Genomic DNA, 26,162 nt, shown 5'->3' with positions numbered 1-26,162 from the left:
CCCTTCATTTGAAATTCTGAATTCTAGATAGTCTAGACACGTTCAATGGAATTCACATTTTGAGACTTTTGCGTAAAGCTTGGCATTTAGTTTTTTTTAGTATTTCATGCATTAATTTAATATGCTTTGCCATGGTCTCTGTAAATGAGGATGTCATGAAGGTAGACTAAAACTCCTTTTTACAGGTGGTCATGCAGTACTTGATTGATCAATTGCATGAATACGGCAGGGCCCCCCTGCAGAGCAAAAGGCATAACTTTGAACTGAAAACTTCCCAGAGGGCTATTAAAAGCCATTTTCCATGCATCTCCTTTTTAACTCTTACTCGATAGTATGCCTCTCTTAGATCTAATCTGGTAAAAAACTTTCCTTTTGCCAAATGGCCCAACATGTCTTTTATTAAAGGGAGGGGGTACATATTCTCCACACTGACCATGTTTAACCCTTTAAAATCAATGCACAGCCTCAGCGACCTATCTCTCTTTAAAAACCATGGGGACAGCTACACGGGATTTTGCTGGCTGAATGAATCCTCTGGCTAAGTTCTTATCAATGTACCCTCTCAGCTCTTTTAATTTACAGGAGGTCACTGAGTACATTTTTGGTTTGGGAACTTTAGCTCCAGGCAGAATCTCAATAGTGCAGTCAGTCATTCATTGGGGAAGCAGGATGTCACATTCCATCTCACTGAATGCTTCAGCTAAGTCTTGATATTCCTAGGCAAGGAGTCTGCTATGGTTTTCAGGATCTCAAGGAACTTTCCCTGGTTTTCACTTGTGCTGCTGGTGGAGGTAGGAGGTAATGTTCCCATCGCTAATCTTAAAGTCCTCATTCCATTCTCCCATCAGATCATGGGTTGCCATTTGTTAAGCCAGGCTAATCCCAAAATTACATTTTTGGGACCACTACAAAGCAGATGAGTTCCCAATGCTCCCCCACCTCTAGGCATACTGGTTTGGTCAAGTGTGTGGCAGGAGCCCCTCCTATAAGAGATCCATCTGCTCATGGGTATGGGCAACAATTTGGCATGAATGCCTAGCTTAAGCACTGTGGGGAGGTTGCTCAGGCATCGGGTGCAGCCTGAGTCAATTAAAACATGTAAGTCCATCTGGGCTCCTTTCTTAGGGACTAGGAGCTTTGCAGAAAAGGAAAAAGTGGGACAGGCTGATTCACTGTAGGGTCATCTTCTCCTTTGTCATCACTATCATAAGAAGCAGGCATAGGCAAGCGTTCAGCCGGGATTTCACGTTTCCTCTGGGGAGGAGAAGTAACCTGTGTGGTTTGCTCCTGGCTGACCCAATGGGACTTCTCATGCACTGGCCGGGGTTTTTTCTTAGGTTTTATAGAAGCAGTAGGCACTCTTAGTTGGAGAAAAAGGGACTGGACAGTCAGCTGCTCAGTGTCCAAGCTGCCCACATCTAAAGCATTTGATCAGGGTCCCAGTAATTGCTCTAGGGAAACCAACAGTAATGGCAGGTGGAGGACGTTGGGACACCTGATGCCTCTCTTGGCCTTGCCTTGGTCTGGATCCTGATAATGTAGGTCTTTGGTAGTGGTCCAGTTTGATGTTTAAGTTTATAGCCAGACAGTACCATTCATGAAGTTGGTCAGGAATCCCTATGTAGATGCATGCTTGGAATAAATCATGGTCCAAACCGGCCTTGAAGTGGTGAATCAGTGATTGTTCAGGCCATTGCCTGATCCACCCAGCCACCTTTCGGAATTCCCTTACATATTCTTTCGCTGGCTGGCCCCTCTGGTTCAAATTGTGGATATCCTTTTTAGCTTGTAGGGCTTGAGATTTGTCTTCAAATCTGGCTCTCAGCTTGCACGTAAACAAGATAGATGTCCCACAGCTCTGGTGCCTGCTTGTCGTGTAGGCCAGTCACCCACTTGGTTGCTTCCCCTTCTAAGTTTGCTGCCACAGCATCAACCATTCCAGCCCTGTCCGGATAAGTATGGGCATAATGATTCATGTGAGCCCACACTTGATTCAGGAAGAAGCACAGCTTCTTGGGATCCCCATCAAATGTGGGCTTAATTGGTTGCTGCCCCCAGTAAGCTTGCTGTATGCCTGAACACTGGTGTTGCGGTCACAGGAGGACCCATTCCTGGAAAGCCCTTGGCTGGGGTCTTGGGCTGGCAGGCGGCGATAATGGTCAGGGTTTCACCAGTGCACTGGGCTTGATGTTAAGGCTGGTCTAAGCAGTGGGGAGGCAGCACTAGCCATTGCTATGGTACTGGGACTTTGCAGTGGGGGTGGACAGTTTTGGGGATGCCAGTTATCTCATCCACTGCAGATCACCTGGGAGGTAATTGGCTCCATTTTCCCCATATCGAGTCAATCAAACTTTTCCTTCATACATTTGATGGAATGACTATGGATGGCAGTCAGGTACCTCCATTCCCCTGATTCATCCCAAGTGGACAGCTGCTTCACCTTTCTCAGCACAGGCGAATGAAATCCGTGGGTTGAGATCAATGGGAATTCAGCTTCTCGCAGCAGGGCAGCATTCGATCACCAATTCCTCCGAGGGTCAGTGCTCCTTCCTGCTGCATCAGCTTCTCCAGTGGGATCTCTCAGGCTTTTGGTATCACTCCAGCTGCAAGGGCTGCAATTTTCACCTTGGCTGTAGCCTGCATTCCATCCGCTGCCGTCGCGCCAAGGCTAGTGGCTGATTCCCCCTTCTTCTCCATCTCAATGTCTTCCCTGAGTCTTTGTCATCCTCCCAAAGGTTTAGGTAGGTGACCAGAGCTCAGGACCCCACATTTTAAATTTTTTTGTAGTCTTGGTTTAATGTCATGGTTCCGATTGATGAGACCAGTAAAAACAAAACAGCAAGGCAAGAGGTTTCCTTAAAGAACATATTTATTGGCTACAAAGTATCAGCATGATCAAAAGTGAAACAAAGACTGAAGTTCCCTCCCAAAGGTTACAATGTTGCAAAGTTGAATTTCCCACCCCAGCACTATGTCATAAATCACATTCCCCAATAAACGACTTTGGTGGGCTTTCTAACAGAAGGCTCAGCCCGCCAAAACTAAGGCAGCAATGACCTTCCCATGAGACAGTTTATTGTTTTGTCTAACCTTAAAAGCACACATACTCCCTCCCCTACTGTGACAACCCAAAACGAAGTAAAAATGGCTTCAGCTAAATTCGTTGCAACATTGACAATCTCATTCAGATAAGAACAATTCTATTACACTTGATTAAATGCTAATTACCCATCTGAATTTGGAAGACAGGCACACATTACTTTGCTCTGTAATCATTGCATCAGTTGCCAGTAATATAATCTAGTACTAAAGCCAGTACTTAAAGCCATAAAAGTGCCCAAACCTGGATACCTGAGAAATGACCTCACCATTAACAAACATAGCTTATTCTGAGATGTTCTAGAGAAAGCTTGCTGACCTATAACAGAAGTCTTCTCCATAGTGGCACCAAATATTTAGACTGGAGCTAAAGCAGGCTTCCTCCTTTTGGCTTTTTGGAAAGCAACTAAAATGAGTTTTTCTCATTTTTTTTTACTCTATACTATTACAAGTTTCTAAAATCAACAAACTTCTAAAATTTCACTTATGTTGGTATGCTGAAAAGGCAAAATCACTTAAGCCAATTAAGTCTCTTAAGCCAATTAGCAATAGCAGTAGCACTTAAGACTTATATACCACTTTACAGCTTATAGCTTTCTCGATTTACAGAGTCAGCATATTACCTCCAACAATCTGGGTCCTCATTTTACCAATCTCAAAAGGATGGAAGGCTGAGTCAACTTCAAACCTGTCAGGATCAAAATCCAGACTGTGGGTAGAGTTAGCCTGCAATACTGCATTCTAACCACTGCACCACCAGGGGTCTTCTACTAAAAATGTGACTACTGGAAAAGAAATATGTCGAAAAGAAGTAGTCTTTAAGGTCCTACATAATGTGTAAATTATAATGTTGTTGTATCTTGTCAGAATTTAGTGAGCAGAATGGTATCATAAAGGTTCCCTTTAGTTATAATTATATTATTTGGACACTTAATCTATTTTTTAATAAGAGTTTTTATTGAATTTTATAGGGTTAGGAAGAGGATATAACCAGGGTAAGAATCAGGTTTTGTGATGGGGTTGGGATTGGGATTGGGGTAGAAACAGGGTTGGGAACAACATTGGGGTTACCCCCCCAATAATATTTTCAAGCTTTAGCAAACAGACTATTGTCCAGGTACATATGTTCTTTTTTATTGAAAAGTTTTACAGTACATTTTATTTTTAACAAAACAAAACAAAACCCCTCCCAACCCCTTCCCCTCTTCCCAACCCTCCCCAACACCTCCCTCCCTCCCCCTCCCCCCTCCCCGACTTCCCAGAGCTAAATACAAGGTATAACAGTAAAAACAATCATAATCTACCATATACAAACAACAATAACTATTAAATCTGTCGCACTTTAACTCTTATAAAATAACTACAAGCAATATAAATATCACATCAATACTTATTCAAATGCTAAGTGAAACTTTTTAGTCCCATATTTATTCTGGATGTAATCAATCCATTTTTTCCACTCCACAATATATCTCTGTTGCGAATGGTCTTTCAAGAACGCTGAGATCTTTGCCATTTCCGCCAGGTTGGAAACTTTTAAAGTCCATTCTTCTATAGTCGGCAGTTCTTCCTTCTTCCAATATTGCCCTACTAAAAGTCTTGCTGCCGTAATTAAATTCAACATCAACTTAGTGTCCACAACAGTAGTGTCAGTAGTAATGCCCAGTAAAAACAATTGCGGACAAAACTTTATCCTTTTCTTAAATCAGGTACATATGTTCAATTAACACTAATTAATATAACAGTAAATAGCTACTGTATAATATACAGTATATGCTAAACGATAATCATATACACTATCAATTAGTCAATACATATCATTCTCCTTACTAATATATATTCAGAATAACATATCACATTCATTTCTCGCTAGTTTGTTTTCCTAACCATTGGTAAAATTTATCCCATGTTTTAAAATAAATTGAATTCTCTTTCTCTTTAATCTCTAAAGTTAATCTGTCCATTTCTGCACACTCTAAAATTTTCTTGATTAAAATCTCCTCAGTTGGTAGGTTTTCATTTTTCCAGTATTGGGCAAATGCTATTCTCGCTGCTGTCAATACATGCAATATTAAATACTCATTCTCCTTCTCATACTTAGCTCCTAATATTCCTAACAAAAACAGTTTTGGTTTAAACTCAACCTGTATTTTAGTCATCTTTTCCAACCATGTATGTATCTTAAGCCAGAACTTTTTCGCTTTTACACTTAATCTATTATTGATAGATCTAATAAAATTACCTATATCTATTTGGGTCATTTTGGGCGGCTATTCCAACAGTTAAATTGTAAGTTATTTTACTTTCCTGAAAATGTCATATGCATTAAACTATATCAGTATTGTTTATAGAAAAGGTCTTTTCCCTACTTCAGAAGTTTACAGAAATTAGGCATTACTGAATTGTGGCTGCCTTTAAAATACTTAAAGAAATTTAAGAAATTTAAATAATTACTTTACGTAATCAGCATTACAAGTAAAGAAGAAACAAGTTAACATATCAATAGTAATAGTAATAAGACTTACTGTCTTATCAGTATTATTAAAAGGGTACTGCTTTTCCTGCAATTTATAATTTTACAACACTCTTTTTGATATACTAAATAAATTAGGATGCCAAGCATATCTTTTATTTATATTTTATTTAAAGTCAACCCTGCTTCACATATCCAAGATCTTTCTCTTATGTTCAAAAAAACTCAGTATATTCCTCACTGCAATTACTGCAAATTGCAAAACTCCAATTAGGATTACAGCACCACCTAGTGTGATCTATATTATTCTTTGCTGTTAGTTGTAATTATTTTTTGTTTTCCATTTGATATTGACTTGTTAATTGTAAAATAATAATTGAAAAATTTATTATTCTAGATACCATAAAGTCTGCCCTTATGAAACAATAGGTTCACACAGTGTAATTCAACATTTTTATTCTTGAGAGATTATAAATATATAGACTCCCAAGTATTTCATTGTCCAAGGCTACAATAAATATAACATTGTATTCATTAACTGTGGACACCACCATATTAACTCCCCAAACGTGTTTGAAAACTAGCATCAATAGTCTTCACTGCAGAGAGTCTTGAAGAATGCTATGAGTGCTCCTTTCTCTGACCTAGAAAAGAATCTCAGAAAGGTCATCCAATCAGTGCTCTACCTGCTGAACCACTATGAGCCCTTGGAGGAACTCTCTCTCTCACACACATATTTGAAATAATTGTGAATGTTTTCATACTAGATTGCTATTGTAGGTGACTATGTGAGAGATGGTAATATGTAAAATAATGAAATATCTGAACCACCTTATCACCATCACTAGATTGAGTGTAAAAGCAACTGAAACTGCAAAATGATGTCATATTTTCACTTTGTCAACCAAGTGCAGCCCCAATATTTCCAACCATGTTACCTATAATGGCTGGACTGGGTGGATAATTATTCTGAAAAATAGGCATAGGAATCCAGGAATTCTACAATAAATACAACCAGGTTTGATCTGATAAATTCTGAGTCTTTGCAGTGCTGCATTTATAGCCCAAGCAAAGTGAACAGCAATCTACATGAATAGCATTTTGTTTTGTTTCCCCCCTTCTCTTCAGCAAGGAAGGCATTATCCTGCCTACAAAGTCTTCTTTCTTTCATCCCTACCCTCCTCTGATATAACTTCCTTAAAGCAGAAGACTTGCTTATGTCCAGAAGCTGGATATCGGGGGACACAAAACTTCAAGAGAAAAGCCAGTTTTCAGTCTCAAATAAAACAATAAACAAATGAAGTAAAAGCAAATCAAAGGATTAGTCATTTCTCAAAAGAAGCCAATGTCACATGATCAGAAAGATACAGATAATTCTAAACTGGAACTAAATTTTCCTGGAAGATTGTCTTAGTTTGAAGATAAACAGAGAATTTGGGCTGTGGAAAGACAACCACCAGCCTAGTTACAGTAAATGTGTGTGTGCCCTCAAATCAATGTTGACTGCTGGCGACTGCCACCCAGCTGGTTTGTGCCTATGGTGGGATATGAATACACAGTCTCCAAGTTTCTATCCTGGTGCCTTAATAATTACACTGTCTTTCCACAGTAACTAGGACAATTCTAAGTCAGGCTTAGATTTCATATTACACAAATGATATAGGTTTTTTTTATGATAATAAACCTATAAAAGATAAAAGTGACATTAAAAAGATAGATTGTGCTAGTTCCTGAAATTCAAGTTGTGAAGATATGATATTTAGGACAGACTGGCTAATCTCTGTAATTTCCAAATGTGCTTCTTAACAGTAGTCTCAGTTCATAAGACAAAAAGCTATATTTCTTCAATAAAGAATTTGCCTAAGTGAATGTTGGTAAGAATAACTACAGCGTAAATCCATTTACTTTTTATTTTGATTGAATCTTATTATTTTAACTCTCATTTTAAATTATTGTCATTATTAAAGAATAAAACATTTTTTAAAAAAGAAGAATCAAAATATTTACATTAAGAAACAGTGACTGAACATTTTAGCAGCATTTTAAAGTACATTTATATTTACAATAATACTTTTCTGTATATACCTAATTGCTTCATCACAGTTTTATAGCAACCCCAAACATGTTCTGAATCTCCCAATTCTCACTCTATTCTTATTAATTTCAAGCTGCTGTTTAGCCAATAAGAGATAAACATGATAGGCAAAATATGCAAAGCATGGTTTATTGTCATGTGATAGGAAAGGTGGGCTTAGAATGGAGGATCAGCACCATCACCTGCATTTCCAAAAGGACTTCCTCAGGGAAATCCTTTTTACATATTTCCCACAGCCCACAGCCAGATCCAGTCCAAAATTTCTTTTTTATTATATTTAGCTATATGTTTATATTATCTTTTCTATTGCCATTTCACCATTTATACATAGATCTTGTAATTCATGAAAACACTTTACATCAGATCTTAAAAATATTTTCCAATTTTCTGAGATTAAGTAATAAGGAATTCAGTGGAGTTTACTTCTGATGAGACTCATATAAAATGGAACCACAGATATGACTTTCTCCAAGTGTATCACACATGTATTGTAAGAGTTGAAAAAATGAAACATTTAGGAGTGAAACATGCATATAATCAGACATTGTATGTATAATAGCTCTCAACTATTTTTGTAGTATTTCAGTGTTAATAGATCCATAAATTGAAAGGAAAGTACATTTTCCTTTTGTATGTCATCTTCTAGCATGATTTCAAAATTTACCTCTTGGGACAAGATAGCTAGCACTTCCTAATCTTGAGAATTTCCAAGGCAACAGTAAGAACTTTAGCAAAACCCTTATTAAAAATAAACTAGACTTAATTTACTTTGATTTGCCATGATTGCCATTTCATAGTAAAATTATCTTTGAGCAATTGCCTTGGTGGAGCAGTGGGCTAATGCCTCCTTAAGTAACACCAGCTGCCTGCAATTAGTGCAGGTTCGCATCCCACCAGGCTCAAGGTTGACTCAGCCTTCCATCCTTCCGAGGTAGGTAAAATGAGGACCCAGATTGTTGGGGGCAATAAGCTGACTTTGTAATAATGCCGCTTGGGGTGTGTGTGAAAGCCCTAATAAGCAGGCATATACATAGAATGAAGGCTATTGCTAAGCACATTGATTTGTGCTTTAAATTGTAAGCTGCCCTGAGTCTTCGGAGAAGGGCGGGATATAAATGGGATTAAAATAAAAAGTAAAAAAAATATTTATGATTATATTTTCAGTTGATTTTATGTATGTGTGTCTGTGTGTACTGTGACCCTTAAGCTTTAAAAAAATAAAGCTTGAATGATCTTAAGAACTGGAAATAAAACTCAGTGATAGATTCTACAGCATATTCTTTTTTAAAATACTCAAGTTTTTCTACATAAATTGTTTTTCAGTTACAAAAAAAATCAGCTCTGACTGCCAAATGTTGACTACTCTAAGGGCTGTTCAAAGTCTAATGCATCCTGCACTGAAGTCATGATCATCCAAATTTTGGAAGGGAAGCATGCTGATTTGGATAAATTAGTATTTCAATCAAATCCTGGCAGTTGGCTTCTCATCATTAGGCCCATTTTACTTTCTCCAAAATGTCAGGATGTCTAGTTGTCCTGGATACTGGGGATAAAGTCAAAATCTTTGTGGCCTAAGGGGCCTCAAATAACTCTTCAGACAGTGCAGCAGCTGAAAGGAATATCAGCATATGAGCTAGCATAAGCATTCTCTGGGTGTTAGCGGCATAACTATGACATCTAGGACTACTTTATTTTATTTATTTTTATTTAATAAATAAATAGATAAAACTAGGACTACTTAAATAACACAGATAGAGTGGTGGCTCTTTGTATGCATAGCTATGGTGTATGCATAAACCTTAACTTTATCAAAAGACTGACAAGTTTTTCAAGCATGGTGTCAGAATCCATTTATATCACATTTCATAATTGTATAGGTAGAACAACGTGCTATTACTGGGGATTCTGCCATCTCTCTGAGGGGGGGGGGAGAGGATGGTTACTAAAGCGATTTTCAAACAACAGGGGATGTTTTAACGGGGGAAGGGAGGGGGACAGACAGATCTGGTTTGTGTCTTCATTTACAACTGAAAAGGGAAGCAATAACCATAAAACCAAGGAGAGTTCCCTTTCCCATGGAAGGACCTGACACCTAGCAACTGACAACAGCCTGACCAAATGGATGAGGGGAGGGACTGGAATGGGAATGGTTTATATAGGATTGAAATGTAACTTTTCTCAGATTCCGTCTTGTATTCCCACAATCGATTCCTTCCTAGTAAACATTTTCCTTTTGGACTAAACTTGCATCCAAGAGTTCTTATTTCCTAAGATGTGGATTGAGGTGGGTCCTGACACATGGTCTAAATCATTCCAGATCATAGATTGTCCAGTCTGTTCTGATGTTGATATTTAGGTAAAAAATAATTAAAACAGAACTTCATTCATACTACTGAGTGCATAGAAATTCCAGTAAACTGATTCAAATCTATTAGCAATATAAGATGCAAATTATATAAATACAGTAGGATTAGTGTAGATGTATATGTAGAATTTGCTAAAATTTGTATTAACAGTAACACCTGGAAAGAATACTAATATAAAATTTTAGGTAGAATAGAGTTGTATGTAATGATGACCCTTTCTTAAGTGTTTCAGATTGTTAGGAATTGAGCAGAACACATACAAGAATCAGAATATCTTTGGGTCCATTATAAAGTAAATTTTCTTATATTAGGTACAGAAGGAGAAAGGAAGATTAGTAGTCTGTAAAACTAAATTTAATCAGTATGAAATGAAATATATGTGGGCATTATTGTGGGAATTGCAGAAAAATATTCAACCACTATTTATAAAAGCCAAATGATTGGATATGTAATAAAATAAGTGATACTTATTGAAAAGAAGGAATTACTCTTAGAATTTGCTGACTGTGATTCAGAAGAGCCACGTGGACCCAGTCATAATAAAAAGAATCATACTTTACTACTGTGATCAGATTGATAAATTAAAAAAAATACCAGGTAGACTAAAATAGTTTAATATTTCTAATTGTAATTCCAAAATCACTGACATGAGATGGGTGGCTATATAAATTCGCTTATATGGATATATAAATAAATAGCCATTAGCAGACTAGTCTACCATTTCATCACTCCAGTATTACAGGACCCAACTTAGTATTTCTTACAGAAAAATCTCCTGCTGTTTCAATAGGGTTTTTTTAGAAGTGAGAAATTTAGGGCTTATAACCGTAGAGGAAAGTATGATGAACAGGATATCCTGCCTCTCTCCTATCATGTAATTTCCTACCTAAACAAAGAACACAAAATGATTTACGCCCCTTAAGGTTAATTGGAATCATTTTCATATTTCCTTTCTAATTAGAAGAATCACTCTAAATATTTTAAAACAAACAGTTAAGGTTCATTCACTTTGAGATTGTAAAAGTAATCAACATCTTTGTCAAATGCCAATCTTCTACTTTCTGCGTACTTACTTCATCTACATTTTTTTCAACCCCCTAAAACTGATTCACTATGTTATCTTCAGTATAAGTGGCTATTTTGCACAAGCAATATAAGTTAATGATGTATTCAATGCTATTGAATGAATTATTCTAGTGTTAAGTATTTATTAAATCAAAGGAATAAAGAGAAGGAGAAGGAGAAAGAGAAGGAGAAGAAGGAGGAGAAGGAGAAGGAGGAGAATGCTATGAAGCCTGTGGTATGCTGAGATAGGAAACTTAAGTATAAACATCCAGTTCCTGAAAAAGGAAAATTATATTTTAATTGAAGTATGCTTGGCAGTTCTTATGTGAATATGATAAAAATATTATTTGGCTGAGTGGTTGATCAGTAATTCCCACATTGGCTATGTTGTTAGGAGTCCACCTCAAAAAACCAAACAAAGACTTGTGAGACGTAGCTTTGGGGATGGGTGTTGATGAAAAGGTTTCCTTGTATTATTTTCCCTGTGTTTCCTGCTAGCCTCATCACTAAGGACTGTGCAGTGAGCCAAAAAATATTAAATTGTGAATGTCTTTTGTTTCTTTTTAACTTATCTTAAAGAATTATTCCTTTTATAACTTAAGCTCCAGGGTGGTAGCTTATAAAATGACAAGGAAAACCAGGATGATTTAGTGGGAACCAAAGCTAAACATTCAGGAAGAAAGTAGGCAATTTGGCTACATATGAATAAAAATAGGTCAGTGTAGATATTTTGAAATAAACAAAATAAAATATACAGTTCAATAGTATTATATTTAGTTGATTTGAATTTGCACACTCTGCTAAGCCAGAGTGTGTTTAAATAATAGATTTTTGAATCAATTACAATTGGCTGGTTTCACACAATACATTAAGTTTCAAGTCCCAAAGAGATATGCAAGGGGCGAACCAATCTGTCTACAATTCTTTTGATAGATTTTTGAAAAGACTTTCTGCTACATTTCACAAAGAAACACCTCTCTACATACAAACACACAGATACACACACATACTGTAGATACATGTGCACATTAGGTTTGTGTGTGTGTGTGTGTGTGTGTGAATTACCTAGAGTTGAAAGTATCTCAGAGGTCATCTAGTCCAATGCCTTGATCATTTCAGGCTCTGCTAAAGAATTTTATGATAGAATTTTAAGCTGACTTTGTAATAATGCCGCTTAGGGGGTGTGTGAAAGCCCTAACAAGCAGGCATATACATAGAATGAAGGCTACTGCTAAGCTTGTAAGCCGCCCTGAGTCTTCGGAGAAGGGCGGGATATAAATGGAATTAAAATAAAAAAAAAAATAAAAAATTTTGTCCAAAAGATCTCCAAATAACATTTTACTTTTATAGCATCTAAATCACATTGTTTGTTCATGTTCCAATTGGGATCTACTAGAACAGCCAGATCATTTTTACAAATACTATTTGTATTTTGCTAGCGGTAAGATCTGACTGTTGGGACAGCAACGGATTCTATTGCAAGTTGGGGCTGTTTCTGAAGGAGGCAGAGAAGGAATGGTCCCAGGACTTTTGGAGCAAAGGAACTGGATGAGGCTGTCGGCAGGCCCAGAGGAACAAAGAGGCTTTTGGAGCAGTTGGAGGCAATAGCAGCATGCTCCAGGGGCAAAAGGGAGCGAGGCCCCTTTAAGGAAAAGGTGGAAGAGACAGGATCAGGAAAAGAAAAGAAGGTGAGATTGTCATGCAGGAATCCAAGCTAAATTGAAGGCTAATTGTCAGAACACATTACTATTTCATTTCATTTCTATCTATCCTCTCTGATCTAAAAACAAATCCCACCTTTCCCTGGGTTCTGCCAAACTCCCAATGGGGGAGGGGGGATGTGCCTGCAGGGTTATTACTTTCACTTCCTCTATTCACTACAATGTAATCCTTTACTTTCTTTATTGGGTCTGTATCCTCGACCCCCCCCCCACTGAAATGTAACAACTTGTTTCCTGCGTTATCATTCTCTCTGAACTCTATCTTTTAAACTGTCAGTTAGAACAAAGGAGGAAATAAGGAATGTAACCTCAGTGCCTGGTATATGTCTACGCTCTCAGAGGAAGGTGTGAAGAAGCTGCCCACCCTTGCTACGTGAGCTGGAGATGGGCCGATGTTATCTCCCTGTTTCCCACAATGGACTTAACACTTGGGGATTGACCATCCCACATCGGGCGGTCGATCTATGGGGTGGGGTCTTGCTTGGGGATACTATAATCTGCTGCACAGGAAATCTCAGATCCTGTCTATTATGCCTGCTATCAACTACTCTTAATAAAAGTTCCTATTGGAAGAAATTGTTTCCAAGAGTTCTGCTTACTTAAGATGTGGAGTTGAAGTCGGTCCTGACACTAATCCAACATGGAGCACCATTTCTATCTGTCCTGTTTGCCAATGTTCACTTTCTAGAGATTAAAATGGATGATCTGAAACTTGAGCTGGCCACGAACAAGGAGGTGAGAGACTGCTGTGCTATAATCCTGACAGAGACATGGTTAAAGTCATCTATTCCAGACAATGCGATCAATATGATGGGCTTTTCAAAATTTCGGCTGGACAAAAGCAGTGATTTGAGTGGAGAATCCTGTGGTTGGGGTGTATGTATTTATATTAGTGAGAGGTGGTATACCAATGCTGATGTCGTGTGTTTGGCTGTGAAATGTGGATCCTTTTATTTGCCAAGAGAAATCATTGTTGTCCTAATCTGTATATTCCCAACAAGAATGTGCCAAGAAGAATGAAGCCCTGAGTGCTCTTATCATATTATCAGTGACTTGCAAACTATCCACCAAGAGAGGGTTTTCATTGTGGTAAGGGATTTCAATCAGACTGACTTGAAAGCAGCCCTCCCAAATTTCCATCAATACGTGGATTTTGCTACTAGAAGTGCGAATTTTCTGAATTTAGCTTACTCTAACATCGAGAAAGCATTTAAGGTTGCCCTTGCCCTCATTTTGGCTCCTCAGATCATCTCTCTGTGATGCTTATGCCAGCACATAAACCTTTGTTAATTAGGAAGAGACCAATTAGAAAACAAGTGAGAATGTGGCCTGCAGGAGCTGTGGAAGCTCTACAAGACTGTTTTGGGTGCACAAATTGGAATATATTTAAAGAGGATGCAACGAATGGACAACATACTGACGTGAATGAGTATGCTTCTACTGTGTCTGCTTATATCCAAAAGTGTATGGAAGATGTCAGTGTTCTTAAGTCTATTATCATGCGAGCAAATGAGAAACCTTGGATGTCACAGGAGGTCCATGCAATATTGAAGGTGAGAAACACAGCTTTCAAATCAGGTGATGTGGCAGCCCTTAGGATAGCAAGAGCTGATTTGAGGTGTGCTATAAAATCAGCAAAGCAGGCCTATAGTCAGAAAGTGCAGAATTTCTTTAAAGATCCTATGGACCCGACACATATGTGGCAAGGTATTTAGGTAATTACTGATTATATGGCAGCTTTCCTGACATGTAAGGGTGACTCTCTAAACAAGCTAAATATATTTTTTGGATGGTTTGAGGCCACAAGCAATGTTCCAACAAGTAAGGCTGTTCCCCTTCCTGATGAGCAGGTTCTCAGGTTTAACACAACTGCTGTTGAGAATGTCCTGCAGAAAGTCAATACTTGGAAAGCTGTGGGTACTGATAATATCACTGGGCGAGTACTTAAGGAGTGTGCTGACTAACTGGCCACTGTTCTCACAGACATCTTCAATCTCTCGTTGCATCAAGCCTTAGTTCCATCATGTTTTAAGACTGCAATCATTGGGACTTCCAGTTTTGCATCATGGCAAGATGGACACAGGAAGGCAGGTCTCTGCCTTCTGCGCCAGGTTTCGCCCTGCTGGGGGCCCTGAAAAGGTCCTAAAGTCACCCCAAAGAGGCAATGAAGAAGGTGCCTTGTTAAATAACAGAGAGATGGTGGTCTTTCCATTTGATCCAAGGAAAGCCCTCTAAACCGGCAGGGGAAAGACCGGCCATACTTCTGCAGCTGGCCATTAGCTCCTGACAACTGAAGAACAAAAGCTTCAATTAGCACATCATAAACAGCAAGTTTGGAACTGGATGAGAATATTGATCCTTTCTTTACTATTTTACAACTGAATTTCCTGGAAAAGCTCCCAAGAAGCTAAAAACCTCCAGATGTGAATGGAAGCTGCATTTTAATTTTTTTATGGGGGACAAAAATACACAATACTGAAGTGAAAGTTATACAAAGCTACAGTTTTGATAAATTTGAGAACTGAGGTAATTGTTAAGATTTTCTCTTTGGAAAAAAAATAATTGAGGTGAAATATAAAAAAATAAGAAATCAACCCTTTGTTTTAAGAGTGGAAAATGGACTTTGAATGACAATTAGTGGTGGATTTGACTATAGCACTATAACTAGCCCCTTGGATGCTTGGTGAAGAAGAAGAAGAAGAAGAAGAAGAAGAAGAAGAAGAAGAAGAAGAAGAAGAAGAAGAAGAAGAAGAAGAAGAAGAAGAAGAAGAAGAAGAAGAAGAGGAGGAGGAGGAGGAGGAGGAGGAGGAGGAGGAGGAGGAGGAGGAGGAGGAGGAGGAGGAGGAGGAGGAGGAGGATTTGTTTGTAGCAACTTTTGCTTGTGCCAATTATTGTTAGTTGTTGCATTCCCATCTTAGTTCTAGAAAAATTTATTGCTTCATAATCTCAAGAAACATGCCACCATAAACAACAAACTGACAGGCTTGCAATTTCCCAGATCCTCCTTTCCTTTTTGAAGATAGGAACAAGATATGCCCTCCTTCAGTCCTAGGGGGCATAGTTAGTAGTCCAGAAATTCTCAAAGATAACAGTCAATGATTCTACAATCACCTCCACTAATATCTCCAATATCCTACAATGTAATTCATCTGGTCCTCAAAAATTGAATTAATTTAAATTAGCTAAATGTCCTTTTACCTTCTTCTTGTCTGTTCTGAGCTGCAGTGATTTCTTCCTCTAATGGCAATATTAGCTAGGGCTTTATTTCTGAGACATAAAATAAGAGTTAAGACATTCTGCCTTCTCACCATCTGATGTGTCCATTATATTTCTCCTCCCAAGATACTTGTAACATTTCCTTATATTCTTATTTGTGTTTTCAGCCTTTTAGAAACTTCAAATAAAAAGAAAGCATGCTGCAAATTCCAAGGCAATTCTTTTGGTCTCTTGGGCTACTTCTTGCCATTTCTTAATCTAACCTGAGAATATCCAGTCCAGGTGGAAGTTTCCTGGCAAAGGGACCTATCCAGTTCAGATCATGGTAGTGCAAGGCCCATTTGGTCATTGCCCTGTTTCTTGCCTTTTTCATCTGTGCAGGGAAGAGAAGCCTCATTTGCTGGCTTCTTTGTGGCTTCTTCTACTTGTCTCTGCCATTTGTTTTTAGGTCACTGATCCCTTCCCACTACTCTTCATGCCACTCCTTTACTGTCTTAGATGGTTGCACACAAAAATGCCTTCGTATTCCCCCCCCATGCCAAATTATCCTTTTTGAAACACAGACTCCATCCATTCTCCCATCCTCCAATTCTCCTATAATTAAACTGATTTTTTTTAGCTCCTAATCTTTTTGAAGGGCCATGGTAATCTTATAGCAAGGCAGGACCGATAGATTAGTTTCATAGAAACAATGTAGAAATATTGTGACTTAAAGATATTTTAAAAAACAGAAAAAGGAAAGGAAGCTTTTCCCAAAAATGATCTGAGTGAGGAGGCCAGTCTTTTTTTGATCACTAACTTGTTGCTGGCCTAGGATATTGGCTCAGCAGTACAGGAGCAGCTAGAGCAGAATAAGATTAGGCAAAGGGCCTTTGACAGCAAACACTGTGCCAAATGAATTGGGGGGGGGGGAAGAAAAAGCAGACAAACTTCAATAGCAATTAAGTTATTTCTGCTAAAAGGGATTTAAACTATTGGTTATGTTACATTACATTTGCATAATTTAACATAAAGCTGACCTACCTTGTTCTTTTAAATCATACTAAATATATATCAAATCCCCTTTTATCACAGTTTGTTTAAATGATTTTGATTTTTTCTTATATTTCAAAGTAGCCTTTTTGGGATGTACTTGTTAAACTTCATGTGTTGCTTCAAACATAAGAGAAGGTACTGTGCAATTTTAAAGGAAGGAAAAGGGATGCTGGATCAACTTTTGAATGTGTCACAAATTTAGAGTTCTTTTTAACAGTCAGGAACATTATTGACCTAGTAATGGTTATTGGCAGAAATTATCAAGAAAGTATCAACATTTTATTGGGAAATAAAAATTTCAGTGATATTTCAGACCAGGCTTTAAAGCAATTACCGTATTTTTCGGCGTATAAGACGACTGGGCGTATAAGACGACCCCCAACTTTTGAGATGATTTTCATGGGTTAAAGTCTTATACGCCGGAAAATACGGGTAAGTAGGAAGTCAGGGCTGCTTCTCAATTAGGTGAAGGTTTATCAAGAGCTTTTGGCCTCGAGATCAGCTTTGCTCTGCCTCGCCTAAACCTCGTCTCCTCTCGCCTTGGCGCCCCCTTCTACTTCAGCCACACGTGCTGGCTGTTTCGGCCAGGAGCAACGAGCATTGTGGCCCAACACTTCGGGAAGGCACCAGGTCTGAAAGAAGGCAGTTCTTTCTGTAGCTAAGTTAATGAACAGGGCGGCGGAGGGTGGGGTGGTGGTGATGAAAGAAATGGGCTCAGCCCTGCGCCGCAAGTTTGAGATTCCCTCAAAGAAAGCCCCGAGTTTCCAAGTAACTAGAAACCAGAAGGAGCCCTGTGTGGCACTGAGATCAAGAAGCCCGTTTACTCTCCCCTGCATTTTGCTGTGCTTTTCTAAAGTTTTCCAAGAAAATGCAAACTCGGGGTTTTTCCTCCTTTCACTTGCATAAGTTATCACTGGAGTATACAGAAAGGGGAAAAAGAAATAAAGGGGAAAACCCCGCACATATTATAATATTTATTTTTCAAAAGGCTGCCTTCTACTTCAGGGTGGAGGGGTGACCCCGGGTTGCTGAAGCCCCAGTGCCAGCTTTCCGCTGCGGTCTGCCTGTCACAATTCCCGAGCTGCGCCTTCCTGGGCGGGTGTTGCTGTAGGTCTGGCCACGGCACCACGCCCTGAAGTCGAACTCCCAGGGTCAGGTGAAGCTCAGCTCCGCGCAAACATGTCAGGTCAGCCTCAGCCTGGCTTCCCGCGCTCCCTTGAGCTCTCGTGCTCGCCAAGCGCCGGCGGCTCGGCACGCGCTTGACTCCTGCTCCCTTCCCCAAAAAAAGGGGTCTGCTGCCCTAGGACGCTGGTAAGCTGGAGCCTCAGCCTCAGTTGGGCTGGTCGGTTTATTTATGAGGAGGCCATCTTTCACCATTCTCGAGCGCTGGATTTGTCCGTTTCCACTAACGTCTCTGCTCCCGAGGATTTACTATTTTCCGGAGTATAAGGCGACTGGGCGTATAAGACGACCCCTGACTTTTGAGAAGATTTTCATGCATTAAAAAGTCATCTTATACACTGGAAAATACGGTATTAGAGTTATTCAGAAGCAGAAAACCTGTGAAAATGTCTGTGCATTTTAATATGTTTGTCAGTTTCCATTTAACTGACTTCAATGGAAGCATTTTGCAATCATGATTTAAACAGGAGTGTCCAACCTTGACAATTTTAAGACTTGTGGACTTCAATTTCCAAAATTCTCCAGCCAGCATGATTGGCTGAGGAATTCTGGGAGTTGAAATCCATAAGTCTTAAAGTTGCCAAGGTTGACACCCTTGATTTAAACAGTACTTTCGTAATCAACAGTTGGCTCTTTTGTATAATTTTTTTTAAAAAAAACATAGTTCTACTTTCATTTCCTTGTACAAATATCATCCCAAATCATTTTACTCATATGGTCTACCTGTCAAGGTTCTAACTGATGATCCCAATGAAGTAAGCACAGCTGAGATATTCCAATCTCTAATGTAAAACTTTTTTGAGTACAGCATATCGGCACTGATGAATAGAAAACCAGCTCTGGTGAAAATGGTGCCAGAACAGTAAATTAAAAGTATAGAACCTCACATTCCCCAATTAAGTGTCAGACATTTGTTATGAGAAAAATCTTCAGTTCCCAGCCAAATGGTTCTCCAGTAACCTTGGTTCCCAGGCTGGACCATTTACAGGTGTGCTGAGCACTCCAAACATACCCCCAAGCAAGCTAAGAAACAATAATGGCTGAAGCAGATGCTTGATGCTACCATTTCCACTTTTTATTTTTCAGGGAAAGCATATTAAGGAAAAATCCATAACAAAATAATTTGAGGGAAATATTTTTTTTCTGAAATCACATTTTCTCCGTGAATGTTCTGCTTAATATCCACATTCTTAATTATCTATTTATATTTTGCTCTATCAGTCATAATATTAGTTGAGTTGAAGAATTTTTAAATGAACAAGCAAAAGCACCAATTTTGGAACCAATATCTCACCAAAAGTGAATTATAATTCAAGTGAATTATAAAAAAACCGTTTCAAACCTTCCAAAAATCAAGCAAACCAAAAATCAAAATAAATAGACAGAAGATGCTTTAACTATGCTTACACTTAGTTGTAGACTTAGGCATGGCTTAGATATGGGTTAAAGATCCCATAACTTCTAGTCCAGAGTGAATCTTCAAGTATTGTCTTTTTAAACTTTTATTTATTTTTTTATTTTTTATTTTAATTCCATTTATATCCCGCCCTTCTCCGAAGACTCAGGGCGGCTTACAAGCTTAGCAGTAGCCTTCATTCTATGTATATGCCTGCTTATTAGGGCTTTCACACACACCCCAAGCGGCATTATTACAAAGTCAGCTTATTGCCCCCAACAATCTGGGTCCTCATTTTACCTACCTCAGAAGGATGGAAGGCTGAGTCAACCTTGAGCCTGGTGGGATGCGAACCTGCACTAATTGCAGGCAGCTGGTGTTACTTAAGGAGGCATTAGCCCACTGCTCCACCAAGGCTTCTTTAATGTCTTCTGTCTTTTTTCCTTTCTTATTTCATATTGCAAAAGCTTTTTTCATATGATACATAGAAAGATGACCCTTGTTCATTAATCCATTTAAATAATTATTGACACTTGCCTCAAATTTCCTAAAAACTTTAAGAAACCTCTTTTGTAAATGCAGCAAGAATTATTCCAACTGCTCTAGATAGATAGATAGATAGATAGATAGATAGATAGATAGATAGATAGATAGATAGATAGATAGATAGATAGATATGATAGAGATAGAGGTGATGGAGACAGAGACAGATATATATGTTTATCAAGTAAGAAATTCTTTTTCATCTTATTCTTTTTAAGTCAGATATGTTTTACTGCAAATCTTTTTCTGTAACAGCTTATTCTGGGAACAGATTGTTTGTAAGATTGCATAGTATTATTGATTCAAGGTCAAGTACAGTTTCTCAAAAATATCTGAATACCACTATAAGGTGTTATATTTCCAATGTTGAAAATTCATCAAAATGCATTTATTTTTTTAAAAAATAATTTTAAAGTCTTATTATTTAAAATCAAATATTCCAACATTTTCTGGGCTCTTAATCCATTTAAAACTTTCTATATGTAAACCTTTTCTGGTTTCTTGCTCTTTATTTTCAATCCTTACAGTTTATAAAGATACAGTTCCTTTTTCTTATATTAAGGATTGAAAGGTCAGACTGTTTCCAAACCTTATCATCTAAACTTCTTTAAAGCAGTTAATAGGCATTTTCCTAAAGTCATTAGCAAAGAAAGTGCAAACTTTGTGTCCTTTCAAATCTCTGACTTCGGATGGGACAAGATGGTAAATTCCCTCATATCCAAGTTTTCCCACCCTGTGTAAACTTCTGCCTTCCAGTCTTCTCACAAGAAACAACTGTATGGAGAACAACAGAAGCAATCTCAAATCCTCCCTTTCTCCAGAAAGGGTCAAAGATGCTGACCTGCTCTTCAGCTCTTTGTTCTTAGCTGTAATCATCAACTCTGAATTCATGGACCCATTTTCTGTCCACCATCTTCTGGGGACATGTCCTGTGCAATAAACATTGCTTTTAAAAATGCAGGAAATACAGTTCAGCAATATTTATTTGGTTTTTTAATTATCTAAAATACTATTAAGGCCTGGCATATGGCAGAGAATTTCTGCATAGCCCAAGAGGCAATTATACATTCCCTCCCATTCCATCTCACAGATTAGAGGAATCTAGAGAGCTGATATATTGTTACCATATTGTGCGGATTGCTCTTTTGGAATTTGATTCTCTTCTCAGTTAAGCCAAAGTCTGCATAAACATTTTTACTAACTCAGAAATAGTTCCTTGTAATAAGTGTTCCATTTTAATGATCAACGGGACAAATCTAGCATTGGTGAATGCTACTGTAAAAGGTTTAACTAAAGTTGAGGGATCCTGAGAATTATAATTCACTTGATGCATTTATACAGAGGGAATGACCTTGAAAGACAAGATAAATAGTTGCTAACAAGGCAATAGACAGATAAAAGAGTCCTGAACCCACCCCAAGAAAGTAATGTGAGTAAATATGTCAGACCTATCCCTAATTCACAGAAAAATAAAGGAGAAGACAATGGGCCAGTTTGGTGTAATGGTTAAGGCACTGAGCTAGAAACCAGGAAACTGTAGGTTCTAATTCTATCTTAAACATGAAAGCCAGCTGGGTGATTTTGTGTCAGTCATTTTTTTTATCAGCCCAACCTAACTCTGAGGGTTGTTGTTGTGGTGGGAAAATAGAAGGAGGAAAAAGTATCAGGTCTGTTTGCTGCTTTGATTTATTTATAAAAATAATAAGGCAGAATACAGGGGGAGTATGAATCTTACATTAATATTGCAAGATTCTGTTTCACAGTTTACAGTTAAAATATACTGACCTACATGGCATAATTTCCTAGAGTGTTCTACCTTGAAGGGCTTACAGTACCATTGTTTGCCTATCCCTGTTCAGGACAATTCTTTCAATATTGGTTGATAAGCAGTACATTCTGGCTATCATTCTCACAAGCAGCAATGTTATGGGTGATGTGAAAGCATACACTGAAAAAATATTCATCAAAGGTCAAGAACACTCAACACTGCTACATCTTACCTATATTAATTATATAATGTCTATACATACTGTATGTAATGCACAGACAACTGTGGATGCACCCCGAGGCTTAAAACTTCTTTGCATCCCATCGACCAGAGTTAAAACAACAACAACAACAAAAGAAATCTCTATTGGCATCAAATTTATAAATGGCATTCTATATGGCCTTAAAGACCTGGTAGGTCTCTCAGATCTTGTGTTAAGGTGAATAGAGCCTCTTATTGGATGTATTTTTGTCTATAATTTTGTATCGAGCAGCTAGATCCCATTTGTCTTTGTTTTGTATTTTATTTTTATTGTATTTTTGTTTTTGTAGTTTATAATATTGTGAGCTTCTCAGAGTTGGTTTGGAATTCAGTGGCACGTAAATTGATTGATTAATTGAAAAGTAGATTATCAAAACAACTTCTATTGCTACTACTACTAATATATGCTTATTGGGACAGTTGCCTAAATGTTGTTTCATTCCATCTCAATTATACTAGGAACCAAGGCAATTTTTTGTTCTGGTAGGAAAAATATGGAAATGAAACTTGAAAAGAAAAAAAAGGCAATGCCATGTTGTCATAGCTACAAGAAAGCATGACCTAATCTATTAAGCATTTTGTTTCGGAAGTAGAGCTGTTCTTTGTGTCATTTTAAACCTTTTATTTTAAAGGGTATATATTCTTCAGCCAAGAGATTGGTACACAACACATGCTTCATATAAATGGACTTCGTGTATACTTTCATACTTTCAGTCTGTAGAAGATAGTGCAAAATATTGTACTTATAAGAATTAGTCAAATATTGTAATTCTTCCCTGCCTTGCAATTAGGAGAAGGAGATGGCTTCTTCAGCAGCTGACTGGGAGAGCAAATAAAATCTTACTATTGTAAAAGAGATGCTTGTGGGAGTTTTTGATGAACATCCTGCAGTGAATTCCTTGGCCTCAGATAATACACAGGTTAACTTAAAGTTGAGATAGCATTTCCTGTCCCACCTCAGGTGGGAGTTATTCATGCATTTATATTCTATGTATCCCTTCTTTTTACCGTAAAAAACCTCTATTATGTCTCCCTCCAAATTCTGTCTACTGATGTTGGCTGCATCTCTAACATGAGCAACAATATTCATTTGGAAGCTGCACTGTAACTTCTTAATGGCTTCAGGGATTTTGGCCAGAAACTATGTAATATCACTGAAAAGGGTTGGGATGGAGATGATAGAAGATTAGATAGATAGATAGATAGATAGATAGATAGATAGATAGATAGATAGATAGACAGATAGAAAGATGATCAATCATTAAAACTAATCTTAGAAAGACTTTGATTTTTTTTAAAAAAAAATACATCTTTCAAGAATTCTTCAAGTTCAAGTCCTGCCAGTCGCTTCAGGTTCCTGTGTCTTAACCTAAAGAGATTCTAATTTTAGTATCACAATAGAGATATCTTAGTAGTGACTGAATTATGGGGAAAAAATAGAATGCAACTAAATTTAATTACAAAGACCTGTATTCTGCCTTTCCTACAATTTCTACTTTCCCATTCCTTCTTAAAGCAATCACTGGGGAATACTTGCTACTCTATCAAAGAAGCCAATCCATGGAAATGGTAAAGAAGTGCTCTAAAAGTCATTTCACTCTTGACTGACTCCTTTGCAAACCTGATGCTGTCTTGGTGTTAGAATTACAACTCCCATAACTTATTTGCTAACCGTGCTGTCTAATATTCTGGATTTTTCCAATAATTCTTGAGGATGCCATAGTTCAGAGGGCTAGTCCTTACCTCTTAGATAATTCTGCTAACCCTGTCCATGATGCTGTACATGTAGATCTATATTGGCAAGGTTGTCAAAACAACATATTGATCCTCCTCCTTCTCTTTTTTGGATAAGTGCTTAGTTTGAATTTATGAGTCCCTAAGATGGAGTCTGCAAGCATCTATGCAATATACCCATTGGTGCCTGTCAGGTTGCGTGATCTGCCTGAATTTTATTTTGTTTCTCAGATTCCTTTAGTTCAAAACAATGAATGGAAGTAAGCATGATGCCAAGAAAAGTGTCACCTTCTACCATTACTTTTATTTCCAAAGTTGGATCTGGGCTTCATATGGGTTGCATAAGCATTCTTGGAAATTAAAATGTGGTTAGCTCTCCTTCAGTACTTAGTGTGGAAATTTGCCAGAAGAAAGATTGAGGTGACGGTGAGCATCTTTGGGTGCCTAATGGAGTTGCAGGAAAGTTGCAGGTTGCCCTTGGAAGACCAGTAGTCATCTTTGAAAAGTAAAACCTCTGCTTTGTATTTAATTAGTTTAGACCTAGTTTAGACCTAGAGTGTAACATTTGACCTCAATGGCATGGGTCCGGATTACTTACGGGAGCACCTGCTGCCGGCATCAACTTCCCTTCGACCAGTGCGCTCCCACAGAGAGGGCCTCCTCAGGGTGCCATCGGTCAGAGAGTGTTGGCTGGTGACCCCCAAGGGGAGGGCGTTCTCTGTGGGCGCGCAGGACCTTTGGAATCGTTTACCGGTTGAGCTCCGGACGGCTTCTGACCTTCGCTCCTTCCTCTGTGACCTGAAAACTTATTTATTTGAACAAGCCGGCCTGGTCTGATGGGTTTGGGGTATTTTAATATTAATTTTAATCAATTTTATTGTAATTGGGCTTTTTATTTAATTCTTATCTTAACTTTTGTAAATTGTATTTTTATTGTATTTATTGCCCTGTACACCACCCTGAGTCCTTTGGGAGAAGGGCGGTATAGAAATTAAATTAATAAATAAATAAATAAATAAATAAATAAATAAATAAATAAATAAATAACCTTTTTGTCCATCTACCCCAGGAAGGACAGACAGTAATGCTACTTGGGAGTGATTATATTGTAGTCTGTAGCTCTCACCACTGAACTGAACTGCAGCAGCTACTCATCTCCTGGTTCCTTTAGTGCAGGGGTATCAAACTGCCGGCCCATGGGCCACCCCCTCTCCATTGCTGGCAATGGCAAAATCATCCCAATACGTTGTGCAATGTCATGTGACGTTGCAAGTTTGACATGTCTGCTCTATTGCAAACACTGGAGAAGGAACTACTATTTCCTTGGTCATTTCCCTTAGCTTATTGCTGTTCCAAAATGAATTACATAATGTTCTGGGGAAAAAATATGAATTCTATGGTACAAAACATATCCTTGGGAGCAAGACAAATTAGGAGACAGAATTTTCCTGAAGCCTTAATGGCAGCTCATTGGTTTCTAGGATTAATTGACATATGTAGGAAGAGAGTTTCTACCCACTTCTCCTGTAACCATCTTTCTTCCTTTGTTGAATAAAGTTCTGATCAATGCATAAGGGGTTGTCCTGAATTATGTGAGAGAGGATATTGTGGAGGGGGTGTGTGCTGGGAAACTTTATTTCCATTTACTTCTTTAAGTTAGTTTAGAAAAAAGAATTCCTCTCCTCTTTTCTTCCAGCTCTGAGAGACATATTGTGCCTATATTGTTTTCTCCCTGCTGCTATTAACAGTTGGAGATTAAGGGACTGGATCAAGAAAATGCCATAGGGGAAAATTGTTAATCCCCTTCTCTCATGCTTGGATCCAAGTCCTAATAATGACCCACAACTGCTTTTTAATACCAAACAAAAGCTACTCTATAAAGGCAATAGTTTATTGTTTTTAATCAGAACTGGCAATAGATTGAATACTTATGATTATAGGCAAAAATACATTGTAATGTTAAAATAAAAAGTCTTGCACTTTATCATTACAGTTTTGCCAGCAAACGTGCTTGATATGGTCTGCATTTAATCATAAGGTTGTATACAAATTACCAAGAACTAATTTATCTTCCTAAACTACACAAAGAAAGTTTCAATAATTGTGGAACAAGGTGGGGAGGGGACGTTTCTTTGTATTGTAAATTACCATTCATATTACTATTCAGTTTCTTTTGTACATAGCAGTCTTTCAAAGGGTTTATCTACA

The sequence above is a fragment of the Vipera ursinii genome (assembly GCF_947247035.1).
Source record: "Vipera ursinii genome assembly, chromosome: 7".
Lineage (NCBI taxonomy): Eukaryota > Metazoa > Chordata > Lepidosauria > Squamata > Viperidae > Vipera > Vipera ursinii.
This window is presented reverse-complemented; position numbering follows the sequence as displayed.